At 43.7% G+C, this 17543-nt stretch overlaps 1 long non-coding RNA gene across 2 annotated transcripts in view; it reads right to left on the bottom strand.

Moving 5' to 3' along the window:
* Positions 1–5435: 5435 nt before the first annotated feature.
* LOC143929616 (uncharacterized) overlaps positions 5436–17543 on the bottom strand; it is a 106780-nt gene continuing 94672 nt past the window's right edge. For both annotated transcript variants that reach the window (XR_013262552.1, XR_013262551.1), the window contains one exon: positions 5436–6585. This is a non-coding gene — a long non-coding RNA (uncharacterized LOC143929616). The remainder of the gene's footprint in view (positions 6586–17543) is intronic.

The following is a 17543-nucleotide window of genomic DNA, read 5'->3' on the forward strand; positions in this document are numbered from 1 at the left end:
TGTCCTTTGCAGAGGGGACAGGGTTGTTTTATGTTTAAATGGCATTGTTTGTGTGTACCATAATCATAAATACTGGATAGCCATATAAATAAGGCACAGCAAAAATAACGGTTTTCCTTTATTACATAGGACATCATATGAAAAAAAGACAAAAAGCTTCTAAAATGTAATTGTTTTATTTTTAATGTCAAGATCCAAAAGACAATGGGTGGCTAAGGACAACACAGGCAAACAAGAAATTTAACACAACTAAATATACAAAATAACAAATAGCTTACATTTTATGACTTTATTTAAGGTTCATTAAACATAAAACAAGAGAGCAAACTTTAGATGTGATGTAATCTGTCCACTTTGGGCTCATTCTTAAAGTTCACACCTACTGTACCAATCTTTTTAAAGAAACAGAAGAGTTGAATCACCTAAATGCAGTCTTTCTCAACCTTTTTATCCCAGAGGGAACCTTTGAAATAACTTTCAGGTTTCAGGGATCCCTACTACAAACAATGTAAGGGGAAGAATGCCCCTTACATTGGTGGCCAGTGAAAAGAATGTTCCTTATATTGGTGGTCAGTGGGAAGAATTTCCCTTACATTGGTGGCCAGTGGGAAGAATGCTTTTTTCATTGGTGATCAGTGAGAAGAATGTCCCTTACATTGGTGGCCAGTGGGAAGAATTTCCCTTATGCCGCGTACACATGAGCGGACTTTGAGGGATTAAGTCCGACAGACTTTCGATTGAGTTCTGACGGAGTTCCGACAGAGTTCAGACGGACTTTTCAAATGAGCGGACTTGGCCACACACAATCACACCAATTGGTGTAAATTTTTCGGTAGGAACTGGGTCCGGCAGAGTTCTGGCGGAAAAATTTGAAGCATGTTCCATTTCTAAAATCTGTCAGACTTTTGCGAATCAAAAGTCTGTTGCAGCCCACACACGATCGAATAGTCTGCCAGAATCATTCCGTCAGACTTTGGATGTTGAAAAGTCCGCTCGTGTGTACGGGGCTTTACATTGGTGGCCAGTGGGAAGAATGCTCTTTTCATTGGTGACCAGTGGGAAGAATGTCCTTTACATTGGTGGTCTGTGGGAAGAATGCTCCTTACATGGGTGGCCATTGGGAAGAATTCTCCTTTCATTGGTGACCAGTGGGAATAATTTCCCTTACATTTGAGGCCAGTGGGAAGAATGTGCCTTACGTGGGTGGCCATTGGGAAGAATGTCCCTTACATTGGTGACCAGTGAGATGAATGTCCCTTAGATTGGTGGCCAGTGGAAAGAATGTCCTTTACATTGGCGGCCAGTTTGAAGAATGCGCCTTACATTGGTGGCCAGTGGGAAGAATGCTCCTTTCATTGGTGACCAGTGGGAAGAATGTCCCTTACATTGGGGGTCAGTGGGAAGAATGTCCCTAACATTGGTCGCCACTGGGAAGAATATCCCTTACATTGGTGGTCAGTGGGACAAAAGTTCCTTACATTGGTGGCCAGTGGGAAGAATGCTCCTTAATTTGGTGGTCTTTGGGAAGGATGCCCCCCTTGCAGACAGCAAAACAGACTATTGGTGTCATGCTGCTGACTCTGCAAAGTAATCGTTGACCCCAGAACTCTGCAGACACAAATAAGAAGTCAATTAGCCACAGTTCAAGGAACCCCTAGCAACTTCTGGAGGAAGCCCAGCAAAGAATGTATGACCTAATGGCTTCTCATGTATTATAGAGGTTCTGCTAGTGACATGTTTCGTCTTAAATACTCAGGTCTGTAAACCTGCTTCAGAAGCTACAAAGGATTTCCACACTCCCTACTGGGTTTTGAATTTATGTGATAATATAGTAGGGCAAATGAGGCTCCAATGTGGACAGGAACAGAGATGAAAATGATGGCTCAATCCCCAAGAACAAACAAAACCCAGTGGAACCCAGTGGGTAAATCAATCCAGCAGACTAAACCCACAACTGAAATATCACTTTTGGTTGGGCCAGTTGACCCTTGGTCTCCGAGTTGACTATGGACATTCAGTGAATCCAGGCACATTCACCACTCTGAATGTCCCCACAATTGTTAAACATTTGCTCTCCTTTCCTAAAAACTATTCTAGTATTTCTAAATTTTACTGGCAAATGTTGCAGATGGGGATTGAAAGTTTGGAGAAAGTCTTTTGCAATCTCTGAAGGAGAGTTCCGAGCTGCTCCAAGTTGCTTCAAGCTGCTTTTGCATTCACCTTGACTTTTATGAGAAAGGAAAAAGCACACAAATCCTACAAGCCCTTATACATGTGATAATATACCCCTCGGCACATCACCAAGTAACAGACAAATGTTCCTTTCCTATCCCTTAGATGCAGAGCCCATAGCTTACAAATGTGTCATTCACCTGTCTGTTTATTAAGTAAAGTCTCATTTTTAAAGCTGAACTCCAGGAAGAACAAACTCATTATGTATTCATTTGAAGCTCACTAAAAGTATTTTTACATGTAAAGATCATAAATATCTGAATCTGTCTGATAGCAGCCTCCTGCAATCCTCAGTGAGAAAAGGGATGCCGGCCAACAGTTTGACAATGCCTACAGGAGGAAAGAGCAGAGTGATGACCTCATTGGTGAGCTGCTCCTCCTCCAGTCATTGGGTGGGGGCAAGCTCCAGATCAGGCTTTATTTTTACTTGAAAAAATAAATAAAAAATAAATATAAATAAATATATAAATATATATATATATATATATATATATATATATATATATATATATATATATATATATATATTTATTTATTTTCATTTAAAGCTCACTAACAGTATTTTTACATGTAAAGATCATAAATATCTGAATTTGTCCTATAGCCGCCTCCTGTAATCCTCGGTGAGGGAAGGGCCACTGGCCAACATATTGAACCTGCTTACAGGAAGAAAGAGCAGAGTGATGACCTCATCAGTGAGCAGTTTCTCCTCCATTTTCCAATCACTAAATGGGGGGCAGGCCCTAGACCAAACTTTATTTTTAATGTAAAAAGCATGAACATCAAATCTGTCCTGAGAGGAACCACCTGTAATCTTCAAAGAGGGAAGGGCTACCAGCTAACAGTTCGTCTATGCTTACAGGAGGAAGGATCAGAGTGACAACCTCATTAGTGAGTTGCTTCTCCTCCATTGACCAGTCACTGGATGGGGGCAGGTCACAGATCAGGCTTTATTTCTACTTTTAATGAACATACATATCTGAATTTGTCTAAAAGCAGCCTCCTGTAATCCTCAGTGAGGGAAGGGCTATTGGCCAACATAGTGAACCTGCTTTAGTGAACCTGCTTACAAGAAGAAAGAGCAGAGTGAAGACTTCATCAGTGAGTAGTTTCTCCTCCATTTTCCAATCACTGGATGGGGGCAGGCCCTAGACCAGTGATGGCAAACCTTGGCACCCCAGATGTTTTGGAACTACATTTCCCATGATGCTCATGTACTCTGCAGTGTAGTGGAGCATCATGGGAAATGTAGTTCCAAAACATCTGGAGTGCCGAGGTTCACCATCACTGCCCTAGACCAAGCTTTATTTTTACATGTAAAGAGGACGACTATCTGAATCTGTCCCAATAGCAGCCTCCTGTATTCTTCAAAGAGGGAAGGGCTAACAGCCAACATTTCAACCATGCTCACAGGAGGAAGGATCAGAGTGATGATCTCATCGGTGAGCTTCTTCTCCTCCATGGTCCAGTCACTGGGTGGGGGCAGGCCCCAGATCAGGCTTTACTTTTACTTGTAAAGAGCATTAATATCTGAATCTGTCCGATAGCAGCCTCCGGTAATCCTTAGTGAAGGGCTTTTGGCCACGATATTGAACATGCTTACAGGAAAAAAGAGCAGAGTGATGACCTCATCAGTGAGTAGTTTCTCCTCCATTTTCCAGTCACTGGACTGGGGCAGGCCCTAGACCAGGGGTCTCAAACTGGTGGCCCTCCAGCTGTTGCGAAACTACAAGTCCCATCATGCCTCTGCCTGTGGGAGTAATGCTTGTAACTGTCAGCCTTGCAATGCCTCATGGGACTTGTAGTTTTGCAACAGCTGGCGGGCCGCCAGTTTGAGACCCCTTGCCCTAGACTAAGCTTTATTTTAGTGATGACCTCATCAGTGACTAGTTTCTCCTCCATTTTCCAGTCACTGGATTGGGGCAGACCCTAGACCAGGGGTCTCAAACTGGCGGCCCTCCAGCTGTTGCAAAACTACAAGTCCCATCATGCCTCTGCCTGTGGGAGTAATGCTTGTAACTGTCAGCCTTGCAATGCCTCATGGGACTTGTAGTTTTGCAACAGCTGGCGGGCCGCCAGTTTGAGACCCCTTGCCCTAGACTAAGCTTTATTTTAGTGATGACCTCATCAGTGACTAGTTTCTCCTCCATTTTCCAGTCACTGGATTGGGGTAGACCCTAGACCAGGGGTCTCAAACTGGCGGCCCTCCAGCTGTTGCAAAACTACAAGTCCCATCATGCCTCTGCCTGTGGGAGTCATGCCTGTAACTGTCAGCCTTGTAATGCCTCATGGGACTTGTAGTTTTGCAACAGCTGGAGGGCCACCAGTTTGAGACCCCTTAGCCCTAGACCAAGCTTTATCTTTACATGCAAAGAGTATGAATTCTTGAATCTGTCCCAATAGCAGCCTTCTATAATCCTCAAGGACAGAAGGGCTATCAGCCAACAGTTGAAACAAACTTACATGAGGAAAGAGCAGAGTGATGACCTTCTCGATTAGCTGCTTCTCCTCCATTGTCCAGTCACTGGCAGGGGGAGGGGGGGGGGTTGCAGACCCTAGCCCTGACTTTATTGCTTGAATTCAAAAGAGAAAATGCCAGTTTTTACTTGGCTTTGCATTCTGGTAGGAGTGCTTGTGTCATAGGAAATACCCAATACAATTACAAATCAGCTTTCAGATAAGACAGCTCCCATATTTGAACTATAACTAGGAATTGAGTTGTTTGCCTGGAGTTCAGATTTAATAAACAAGTGTTGGTGAGTATGCAGAAGCATTCTAATAGTGTTGGTGAAGCTGAGACTTAAGCCTCATACACACGATTGGATTGTTGGCCAACAAAACCGCAGACTTTTGTCCGAAGGGCGTTGGCCCAAACTTGTCTTGCATACACACGGCCACACAATTGTTGGCCAACAATCACCAACGTAGTGATGTACTACGTTGATTTTCAGCACTGTAGCGCCTTTGGGCTCCTTCTACTAATTTCATGTTAGTAGAAGTTTGGTGAGTTTTGATTTGCGCTTTTTCATTTGGCACTTTTCATTTTCACGCTTTTTCAGTTCGTTTCTGAACGGCCGTTCGTTAACCAGCCATGTTGTGGAATTGGAGGAGAGAACGTGTTAGTTATTATTGGCCTTGGAGTTATTGCTTTGACATTATTTTTTGGTTGAATAATAATGATTTGATTTGTTATATTTTCTATATTTTTGGATGCATAGAATGCACTTTTTTGGTTAAGTTCTATTGGAAGATAGCATATCTAATTTTATTTGTTTTCTTTTTTTTAATGCACAATAAAAAAAATTGTGTAGAATAATACTTGGCTATGTGTTTTACTTCAAATGACAGTTTGGGAGTAGGCAGTTCCATTTAAAAAAATACAAAGTAAAATTGACAAGGGACACCAACATAGTTGTATTTTTGATCTTAAAAACTTCGGGATAATGGTGTTGTGGTAACTTGCCCAACAAAATTTATAAAAAAAAACATAATAATATTATTCTTGATATCACTAGAAAAAAAAAGCCTTTGAAAATACGTTTGCAATAACTCCATCAGTATCACCAGCAAAGCAGCTTCATTATTATCCCATTAAAGAAGAAGAGAATTGTGCGCTGCATTTCCAGATTTCATAATTTGCCGCGTCACGAATATTAATTCTCCATTACGAACGCTAGCTTACAAGACCGACCGCTCCCGGCTCGTCCATGCTTCTAAGCATGCGTGTTTGTACTTTGGACTTTTGTCCGACGGACTTGTGTACACACGCTCGGAAAATCCGACAACAGACATTTGTCCACGGAAAATTTTAAGGCTGGGTTCACACCTAAGCGAATTAGATGCGGGTTTCTTCGCATTCCAATTCGCATAGCAGGAGAATGTGATGGGCTCCCTATGGAGCCGGTTCACATATCTCCGTTGCTGCTGCAGAGCGCATTGCACAGAAACGCTGTGCGTCTTTGCCTCCATTTCAGGGCCGAATTCAGGCATAGATTCGACCCTGATTTGTCCCTGAAACGGGGAACAGCGACGCCCAGCGCTCCTGTGTGATCCGCAACCGGTCCAATGAAGTGTACAAACGGTCGGATTTTCCACCAACAGCCTGTCATCACACAATTCCCGTCGGAAAATCTGATTGTGTGTACGAGGCTTTAAAGTTGCAGTAGTAAGCCACTGACCCGGAACAAGAATGTGCATGTCAGGTATCCCAACAATGTAAAATTCCTTACGTGTAGTGTGTGTGTATGTGTGTGTATGTGTGTGTGTGTGTGTGTGTATGTGTGTGTCAATCATTTTTCACCTTTTTCACAGAGAGAATTCCTTTTCAGAAGACAACGTCCTTCACACGGTTCTCTAATAAAAAAAAAAAAAAGATATACAGTTAAAGAGGAACTGCAGTCTGCTCGCATAATAAAAACATCTTTGCCATTCTGAAGCTTCCCTCCAACCACTTTGCATATTATTTTATATATAATTTGATTCTGTACTTGCCAAATATGCTGCACAAATTTCCCTCCACTGAGTCTGGCTGCAGCCATTTTAACTGTGGGCAGCTGAAGCTGCTGCCTGTTCACTTCCTGGATTTACACAGACACACAGAGGCACACCTCAAGCTCTGCAGCTCTCATTGGCCCTTTTATGACTCATGCCCTCTCCCTTTCTGACAAACTCTCAAGAGAGTGAGAGACAGAGAGCTGTGCATGATGTCATAAGCCTAGGCTAATGACCAGACAAGAAACAAGAAGTGGGATTTATAAGGGATTTACTGGCAGAAAAAAAATGTTTTACTATCCAAAGTTAAAATAACAAGAGCAGAAGATTTAGTAGATGGAAAGATGAAAATGTGACCAAAGTTCTGCTTTAAAGAGCATCAGCAGCCTTGTTTGAAATTAAAATCTTGCCCTGTAGACTACATGCACTACACCATTCATCCAGAAGTGCGTTTGTGAGCCTCGGCTCGGCCCGCTCTGATTCATCCCAAAGGTGTTCTATTCGGGTTGAGATCAGGACTCTGTGCAGGCAAGTCAAGTTCCTCCAACCCAAATTAGTTTATTCATGTCTTTATGGACCATGCTTTGTGCACTGGTGCGCAGTCATGTTGGAACAGGAAGGGACCTTCCCCAAACTGTTCCCACAAAGTTGGGAGCATGAAATTGTCCAAAATGTTTTGTTATGCAGACGCCTTAAGGCCAAACCCAACTGCAACCCCTGAAAAACAATCCCACACCATAATCCCCCCCTCCACCAAATGATTTGGACCAGTGCACAAAGCAAGGTCCATAAAGACATGTATGAGCGAGTTTGGGGTGGAGGAGCTTGTCTGACCTGCAAAGAGTCCTGACCTCAACCTGATAGAACACCTTTGTGGTGAATTAGAGCAGAGAGACTGTGAGCCAGGCCTTTTCGTCCAACATGAATGATCAAACATTCCCATAGACACACTCCTAAACCTTGTGGACGGCCTTCCCAGAAGAGCTGAAGCTGTTATAGCTGCAAAGGGTGGGCCAACTCAATATTGAACCCTACGGTCTAAGACTGGGATGGCATTAAAGTTCATGTGTGTGTAAATGCAGGTGTCCCAATACTTTTGACAATATAGTGTTCTATATTTTTGGTTTTTAGTTTAGACACACTTTAAAACTGAACTCCAGGAATGTTTTTTTAATGCATAGTTACATTGGTCAAGCTTGGACCAATGTAAATATATTTACCAATGTATTTGTACACTGTGGAAGCAGAAAATCACTGTAGTAGTCTAATAGCCGCCATTCGCAGAAGATTGTGTATTTTTTTTTAAATGAATACAAGGCATTCTCTTACAGGGTTGAAGTCCTGATGTCACTGCCCCGCCCCTCCACCTCATCCAATCAGTGCACATTCATTGAAAAAAATGCAAGCCATTCTGTAAATGGCAGCCGGGACCCTGGAAGACCGCGGTGATCACTGTAGAAGCGCCGACTCTGAGAGTGATTCTTCGCTTCCACAGCAGTCCCATAGGCATGGAATATGTAAACTTACATTGGTCCAAACTTAAAAAAAACACCTTTTTTTTAAACAGGTAAACAGGTGAAATGGTTCATGAGCAGAGTCATGTTTCTATGTCGGTAACTAATAATGAACTAGCATTGCTTGAAATATTGCTCCACCATAGCTTCATTCGGGGGGCTTTGATAACAACGCTGGGTGGTCTGCTTCTGAGTACTTTTTCTGACTCATACCAAAGGCAACATAAGAAAAGAGCTGATGTTCATGGGTGGCCGTGGAGGACACATTTTTGTCGCAGTTCAAACAAAAAAATAAAAACAACACACACATATAGAAAAGCTCTATGTACACTATCCAATACCCAGAGTTGATCCAGAGGAAGGCAAGTAAAACCCCAATAAAGTATGATCCAATTTACTCCAGCAGGAGAAAAATTCCTTCTTGATCCCCCAAAAGGAGATTGGATATTCCCTGGATCTACTTTACCTATAAATGTTAGCAGAGAATAGGTGCAGGCAGTCCCCCCTTCTGAGACACTGTTTTTCTCCGCCCCCCTACCCACCTACAAGCACCGTTCTTGGTTCCACCCCCTACCCATCTCCAAGCACTGTCCCTTGATTCCACCCACTACCCACCTCTGAGCACTGTCCCTTGGTTCCACCCCTACCCACCTCCAAGCACTATCCCTTGGTTAGACCCCCTACCTAACTCCGAGCACTGTTCTTGGTTCCACCCGCTACCCACCTCTGAGCACTGTCCCTTGGTTCCACCCCCTACCCACCTCTGAGCACTGTCCCTTGGTTCCACCCCCTACCCACCTCTGAGCACCGTCCCTTGGTTCCACCCCCTACCCACCTCTGAGCACTGTCCCTTGGTTCCACCCCCTACCCACCTCCAAGCACTGTTCTTGATTAAACCCCCTACCCACCTCCAAGCACTGTCCCTTGGTTCCACCTGCTACCCACCTCTGAGCACTGGCCCTTGGTTCCACCTCCTACCCACCTCTGAGCACTGTCCCTTGGTTAGACCCCCTACCTACCTCCTAGCATTGTTCTTGGTTCAACCCCCTACCCACTTCTGAGCACTGTCCCTTGGTTCCACCCCCTACCCACCTCCAAGCACTGTCCCTTGGTTAGACCCCCTACCCACCTCCAAGCACTGTCCCTTGGTTAGACCCCCTACCCACCTCCAAGCACTGTCCCTTCGTTCCACACCCTACCCACCTCTGAGCACTGCCCCTTGGTTAGACCCCCTACCCACCTCCAAGCACTGTTCTTGGTTAGACCCCCTACCCACCTCTGAGCACCTCCCCTTGTTTGCACCCCCTACTCACCTCCGAGCACTGTCCCTTGGTTCAACTCCCTACCCACCTTCGAGCACTGTCCTTTGGTTCGACCCCCTACCCTCCTCTGAGCACTGTCCCTTGTTTCCACCCCCTACCCACCTCCGAGCACTGTCCCTTGTTTACAACCCCTACCCACCTCTGAGCACTGTCCCTTGTTTCCACCCGCTACCCACCTCCGAGCACTATCCCTGGGTTCCACCCCCTACCCACCTCCGAGCACTGGCCCTTGTTTCCAACCCCTACCCACCTCCGAGCACTGTCCCTTGTTTCCACCCCCTACCCACCTCTGAGCACTGTCCCAGGGTTCCACCCCTTACCCACCTCTGAGCACTGTCCCTTGGTTCCACCCCCTACCCACCTCCGAGCACTGTCCCTTGGTTCCACCCCCTACCCACCTCCGAGCACTGTTCCTTGGTTCCAGCCCCTACCCATCTCCCAGGATTCCACCTTTTGGATATTCAGAACCAACTATTTTGTGGTGCTTGTATGGATTTTGTTAATGATAACAAGCAAAGCAGTAAAATAGATTCCCTGCAGCCAGCAGCAATAGACCCCCCCCCCGCAAACAATAGTTTCCCCCAGCAATAATATACCTCCCGCAAAAAACAATACCTCCCCCCGGCAAAATAGATCCACCCCAGCAATAATAGATCTCCCAGCAGTCAGCATCAATAGACTCCTCCCTTAACAGTAGGTCCCTTGCACCAAAAATAGATCACTCACCAGCAACAATAGTCCCTCTGCAACAATAAATCCCCTCCAGGGGCCCTGATGAAGTCAAATGGTGACGTAATGCGCAGGGAGTGCCCGGAAGTGGACGTAGACATAATACCAGAAGTGAAGTGAGAAGGCGAATAGAATGCTACACTTTGTATTTTACATGCTTTTATATTTCCTTTTCTGATGTAAGAGTCCAACTTTTTGCATTTAATAAATTATATCTAACATACTACACCGTTGGAGGCATTCCTTTCTTTTCCCTCCTTTGGCGATTTATATCACAATTGGAGCACATAGAGCCGAACACGGTGTGTCCATCACCTAATCTCAGTATTTGGTGTAAGGTACCTGGACAATTATGTAAAGACAGAGACGCCCTAGTGGAGGATGGTGGGATAGAAGGTTGAAGGCTGGTCGATATGATGTGGATGCTGGTTATATACAGATTTGAGGTGAGAGTTCTGTGAGCTCATTTCCTACTGGATACACATTACAGATGGGATTGGAGTTTAGTATTTGACATATTGGAGAAGTGGTTAACTAATATTCATACATTAACCCACAAAATATATCAGAAGGCAGAAATTGCCCAATGCTGAAGGAACTCCTAGCAACATCTTGAGGAACCCTGGTTGAGAATGACTGCCTTATATGGACTCCCGTCATTGATATATTTCAACTGTTTCGTTTTTGGAGACTCACCGTTTCCCAGTTTTTGACCATTTTCCCGGACTTTATTACTCATTATCACATTATTGTCAGTCTGTTTTTTTTAGGCTGAGTGCTAATACACCATTGTGCAAGATCACTATTTCTTATGCTTGTTTTGTGTCTTGTGAACACAAATAGGTTTTGCAGCAGGTTTAGCACTTCTAATTTGTAGTTTATACACTTTGAACATTATTTTTGTGTTTATTTCTGTGTTTACTTCATTTGGATTATCACTTTTTTATGTGTGTTTTTTTTTCCTGCCTTTTTGTGACATTTTGTTTGTAGTAGCACAAAGGCTTCTTTCGCTTATAGACTTTGTAGAATGCCAACCCGAGGTCGCACCCCGCCAGGTACTCCGTGCTAAAGATATGGAGACCACTCAGTACAGATGGCAGGAGACAGAAGCGGATCCGGGAAAAGAGCCAAGGTCAGGGCGGGCGGCAGACAAGTACAAACGGAGGACGAAGCTGGGGTCAGTACACGGGAAGTCAGACACTGAATACATGAAACATTAAGCAAACAGGAGCTCAGAGAACTAGGAAGTTGCTCAGGCAACACGGGCTGTACTGAACATGCCTTAGGAAAGTAAACTATGAGGTGGGCCAGGAAGTGATAGGAGGGGAAGGAAATAAAAGCCCACAGTATAGCAGGTGGTGCCCATCGGTGAACACAACAGCCAACACAACACATGTGAAAAAAAATCACACATCTAGCAGAGCCACTGCAGCAAGGAGGTAAGTATACACAGGCAGGAAACTTCAGGCTAAACTGTGACACCTATTCTGTCTACCCTGTAAAGGAATTATCTGTATAGATAACTATTTCAAGGAGCTTCCGTCCAATCACATGATCTCCCCAGCGGTCGGCTGTCAGGCCTGGGTTCAGCCCTTCCTCCTCTGAGCTGGCCGCTCAGCTGTCAGCTAATTGCCAGTTCCTATCTCTCAACAGTTACTCAGCTGTTGATGATATCCTGCTCGTCAGTCCTGCCTACTTAAGCTGTCCAGTCCAGAGGATCTCTGCCTTCACCTTGGTCAACATCACAGAAACCATCTCCTGCGATCCTGTTCAAGACTTGCTTTGCTGACATCCCTTCTGGCTCCAGATCCTGCTTGCTGTTCCGCTACATTGATCCCTGACTTCTGGCTTGGCTGACTATCTGTTCTGGTTACTGAACTTTGGTTATGTTTTGAGTACGTTTGTTCTTTTTACTTGTATTATTAAACAAGTGTGATTTAACTGTACTTCTGTCTCAGCCTGATTTCATGGTTTCTGACATTGGTTTCAGTAAAGAGGAGAAACAATGGCTGCAAAGCCTGGCCAATGGCATCACCCATAGGCTTACTATGGGGCATCCATTGTCGGCTGTCCCTTCTTTACAATAGGTACTGTAAGTGTAGAGATCTTTTCTTTCACAGGGTACATACAATAGGCTTAGAATGGGGGTGGGAGTAGATTTAGGTGTTTGATTGGACTTCCACTTTAGAAATTCTGACTGTGCTTAACCAGTTCCCACCCAGCCAATAGCAAATTGATGGCTGGGCGGTGGCTCTCCCATCCCGAATGGACATCATATGACATCCTGTCAGGAAGTGCCGATCGCGCAGCGGCGGGATATGTCACCGGCCGCGTCCACGGCACACAGCCGATGACCAATCAGAGTACCGGCTCGCTGCTGGTACCATGTGACACATCACAGCAGACCACATGACAGTTGTACACAATGGATGCCTTCCTTTCATGCCATCCATTGTGTTGCTAAGCTGTGATTGGTCAATTAGATCACATGGTACAGACAGGGCCAATCGCAGTCCAGTCTGTACCATGTGATTAGCTCTGACCAATCACAGCTAATCACAACAAAAAAGACTGAATGAATCAGTTTCATTCAGTAAAATGTTTGCTTATAGCAATGTAATTCTCTGCTACCATATAAGCAAACATAATGTGTAAAAAAATAAATAAAAATTCTGATCACTTCCCCAGAGTAGTACAATGTTACTATGGTAATATTATATTGTTCTGGTCGGCATGTGTTAAATTGCAAAAAAAAAAAGATACAATTAAAAAAAAAATTATAATTTTTTTTTTGTACTGTGCCTGATCACCGCCACACCAGTTATATGATGACGCTGTACTGCACTAGTGACAGTATGTTAAAAGAAAAAAAAACAATTGTGAAATTTTCCAAAAAATTATGACAAAAATCTGACAAAAAAACTGGCAATGCCTCTTACTAAATACCTTGGACTGTCTACTTTCCAAAAAGGGGTCATTTGGGAAATATCTGTACTGTCCTGGAATTTTAGGGGTTTCAGGATTGATAGATTATCCTATATATATATATATATATATATATATATATATATATATATATATATATATAGATATAGATATAGATATAGAGATAAAGATATATATACACACACACACACACAGTATATATATGTATATATATATATATATATATATATATATCCCATAGTTTTTGAACTCTATAACTTTCCTACAGACTAAATAATATACACTGATTTGGATTATTTTCACCAAAGAAATGTAGCAGAATAAATTTTGGGCTAAATTTATGAATGAAACAATTATTTATTTGCAAAATTTTACAACAAAAACAAAGAAAAAAAAAAAAAACTGCAGCGGTGATCAAATACCAGCAAAAAAAAGCTCTATGAAAACTACATAAATTTAATTTATCGCATGACCACTCAATTGTTAGTTAAAGTAACGCAGTGCTGTAAGGCCCCTTTCACACATGCGGATGGTATGTCCGTCTTTTCATCCATCCGTTTGCGGATGAAATACGGACATACATTCATCCCTATGGGATAGCGGGTGTCTGCGGATGAGCATCCGCAGACACCCGATTTCGTCCGCCTCCGCAACAGTCCGATTCTGCAGACGGAGGAAAATCCTATTTTTCTATCCGTCTGCAGAGCGGATCGGACGAACACGGACACACGGTCCGTGCTCGTCCGATCCCCATAGAGGAGAGCGGAGATCTGACAGGGCGGTCCCTGCACAGTGTGCGGAGACCGCCCTGTCCGCAGCCGGCTCAGCGGGGACAACGGAGCGATCCCCGCTGAGCGAGCGGATCTTCACGGGGCGGATCATTACTGATCCGCCCCGTGTGAAAGAGGCCTAATGCAAAAAATGGCCTGGACACGAAGGGGGAAAAAAAATCTCCCGGAGATCAAGCCATAATGGAATTCCATCAAACACACATGAAGATGCATGCACATGTGTTTTTGGTGCATTCTTGGTGTGTTTTCCTGCATGACAACAGACCCCTCCTCCTAGCAACATTCACATATTAAACAAAAAAAACACAAAGTGCAGTAAAAACACATAAATAATTGCAAAACACGCCAGAAAAAACGAGCCTCGAGAACGCATCAACTGCACATGCATAGACGTAAAGCTAGCCTTACTGCTTTTGGCTTTTCTGATTTTACATGCAATGGTATGTGAAGGTAAAACAGGAATATTTATATATATATATATATATATTTATATATGTATACAGTATATAAAACTGAAATTTTATAAATAAAGCAAAGAAGTGTTGAAACTGTCCGATTCTTATTTCTGTGGATATTCTGCCCTATAGGCTTAAGCCCTGAAAAAGGGGAGTCCTTTCCCCTGAAACGTGTTGGCTGTATTTAATTTTCCTAATTAATAAAAAATGTAAGGGCTCGTTCACACTAGGAGTGGTGACTGGCATTTTCCTACACTGGATACTCATCAGTTACTGCAAGGGCACATAGAAATGAATTGTTTTCTATGTGCCCCGTGATCATGATCCAGTGTTTTCTGCAGTGCCCTGAATGCAGCGCAACACACTGCGCACTTAAAATAAAGTAAAAAAAAAAAGCCAAAAGTGTGATGCACTGAAGCCCTCATACTGCAGGCAAAATCCAACAACTATCTGCAGGCTAAAACAGAGCCTTGACTGCGTGGGCAAACCAACAAGCTACAGTGCCTTGCGAAAGTATTCGGCCCCCTTGAACCTTTCAACCTTTTGCCACATTTCAGGCTTCAAACATAAAGATATAAAATTTAAATTTTTTGTGAAGAATCACCAACAAGTGGGACACAATTGTGAAGTGGAACGAAATCTATTGGATATTTAAAACTTTTTTAGCAAATAAAAAACTGAAAAGTGGTGCGTGCAAAATTATTCGGCCCCTTTACTTTCAGTGCAGCAAACTCACTCCAGAAGTTCAGCGAGGATCTCTGAATGATCCAATGTTGTCCTAAATGACTGATGGTGATAAATAGAATCCACCTGTGTGTAATCAAGTCTCTGTATAAATGCACCTGCTCTGTGATAGTCTCAGGGTTCTGTTGAAAGCGCAGAGAGCATCATGAAGACCAAGGAACACACCAGGCAGGTCCATAATACTGTTGTGGAGAAGTTTAAAGCCGGATTTGGATACAAAAAGATTCCCCAAGCCTTAAACATCCCAAGGAGCACTGTGCAAGCGATCATTTTGAAATGGAAGGAGTATCAGACCACTGCAAATCTACCAAGACCTGGCCGTCCCTCTAAACTTTCAGCTCAGACAAGGAGAAGACTGATCAGAGATGCAGCCAAGAGGCCCATGATCACTCTGGATGAATTGCAGAGAACTACAGCTGAGGTGGGAGAGTCTGTCCATAGGACAACAATCAGTCGTACCCTGCACAAATCTGGCCTTTATGGAAGAGTGGCAAGAAGAAAGCCATTTCTCAAAGATATCCATAAAAAGTCTCGTCTAAAGTTTGCCACAAGCCACCTGGGAGACACACCAAACATGTGGAAGAAGGTGCTCTGGTCAGATGAAACCAAAATCCAACTTTTTGCCCACAATGCAAAATGATATGTTTGGCGTAAAAGCAACACAGCTCATCACCCTCAACACACCATCCCCACTGTCAAACATGGTGGTGGCAGCATCATGGTTTGGGCCTGCTTTTCTTCAGCAGGGACAGGGAAGATGGTTAGAATTGAGGGGAAGATGGATGCAGCCAAATACAGGACCATTCTGGATGAAAACCTGTTGGAGTCTGCAAAAGACCTGAAACTGGGACGGAGATTTATCTTCCAACAAGACAATGATCCCAAACATACAGCAAAATCTACAAAGGAATGGTTCACAAATAAACGTATCCAGGTGTTAGAATGGCCAAGTCAAAGTCCAGACCTGAATCCAATCGAGAATCTGTGGAAAGAGCTGAAAACTGCTGTTCACAAACGCTCTCCATCCAACCTCACTGAGCTTGAGCTGTTTTGCAAGGAAGAATGGGCAAGAATTTCAGTCTCTCGATGTGCAAAACTGATAGAGACATACCCCAAGCGACTTGCAGCTGTAATCGCAGCAAAAGGTGGCTCTACAAAGTATTAACGCAAGGGGGCCGAATAATTTTGCACGCCCCACTTTTCATTTTTTTATTAGTTAAAAAAGTTTCAAAAATCCAATAGATTTCGTTCCACTTCACAATTGTGTCCCACTTGTTGGTGATCCTTCACAAAAAATAAAATTTTTATATCTTTATGTTTGAAGCCTGAAATGTGGCAAAAGGTTGAAAAGTTCAAGGGGGCCGAATACTTTCGCAAGGCACTGTAGATGACTGATTTTACTAGTTACTCCTAACCCTACACCAAAGATTCTTTTTCCTGTCTGTGTTCCCTCTGGGGAGTTTCACCCCCTCCCCCGTTTGTCCTGTCATACTCAGAAGTGACGAGGAAATCCTAAACTGTAGAGTTGTCACTCTAACGGGAATTGAGGGGCATCCTCCAATGGGGACACCTGTTCTTGTAATAACTGTCTAATAAGATATTTCTGTTACTTTGGAGAGATTTCACTTCCTGTTGTATCTCCAGAACAGGAAGTGAATAGAAGGTTCAGGACAGGAAGTGAATGGAAGGTTCTGGACAGGAAGTGAATGGAGGGTTCAGGACAGGAAGTGAATGGCAGGTCCAGGACAGGAAGTGATTGGAAGGTTCTGGAATGGAATTGAATGGAAGGTCCGGGACAGGAAGTGAATGGAAAGTCCGGGACAGGAAGTGAATGGTAAGTCTGAGACAGGAAGTGAATGGAAAGTCTGAGACAGGAAGTGAATGGAAAGTTCTAGACAGGAAGTGAATGGAAGGTTCAAGACAGGAAGTGAATGGAAGGTTCTGGAAAGGAATTGAATGGAAGGTCCAGGACAGGAAGTGAAGGAAAGGTCCAGGACAGAAAGTGAATGGAAGGTTTAGGACAGGAAGTGAATGGAATGTTCAGGACAGGAAGTGAATGGAAGGTTCAGGACGGGACGTTAATGAAGGTTCAGGACGGGACGTTAATGAAGGTCCAGGACAGGAAGTGAATGGGACGTTCAGGACAGGAAGTTAATGGCATGTTCAGGACAGGAAGTGAATGGAATGTTCAGGACAGAAAGAGAAGGGAAGGTCCAGAAAAGGAAGTGAATGGAAGGTTCAGGACAGGAAGTGAATGGAAGGTCCAGGACAGGAAGTGAATGGAAGGTCTAGGACAAGAAGTGAATGGAAGGTCTAGGA

Source organism: Lithobates pipiens, unplaced genomic scaffold, assembly GCF_037356315.1.
Source record: "Lithobates pipiens isolate NorthernLeopardFrog02 unplaced genomic scaffold, aLitPip1_a1.2 Scaffold_24, whole genome shotgun sequence".
Taxonomy (NCBI): Eukaryota; Metazoa; Chordata; class Amphibia; order Anura; family Ranidae; genus Lithobates; species Lithobates pipiens.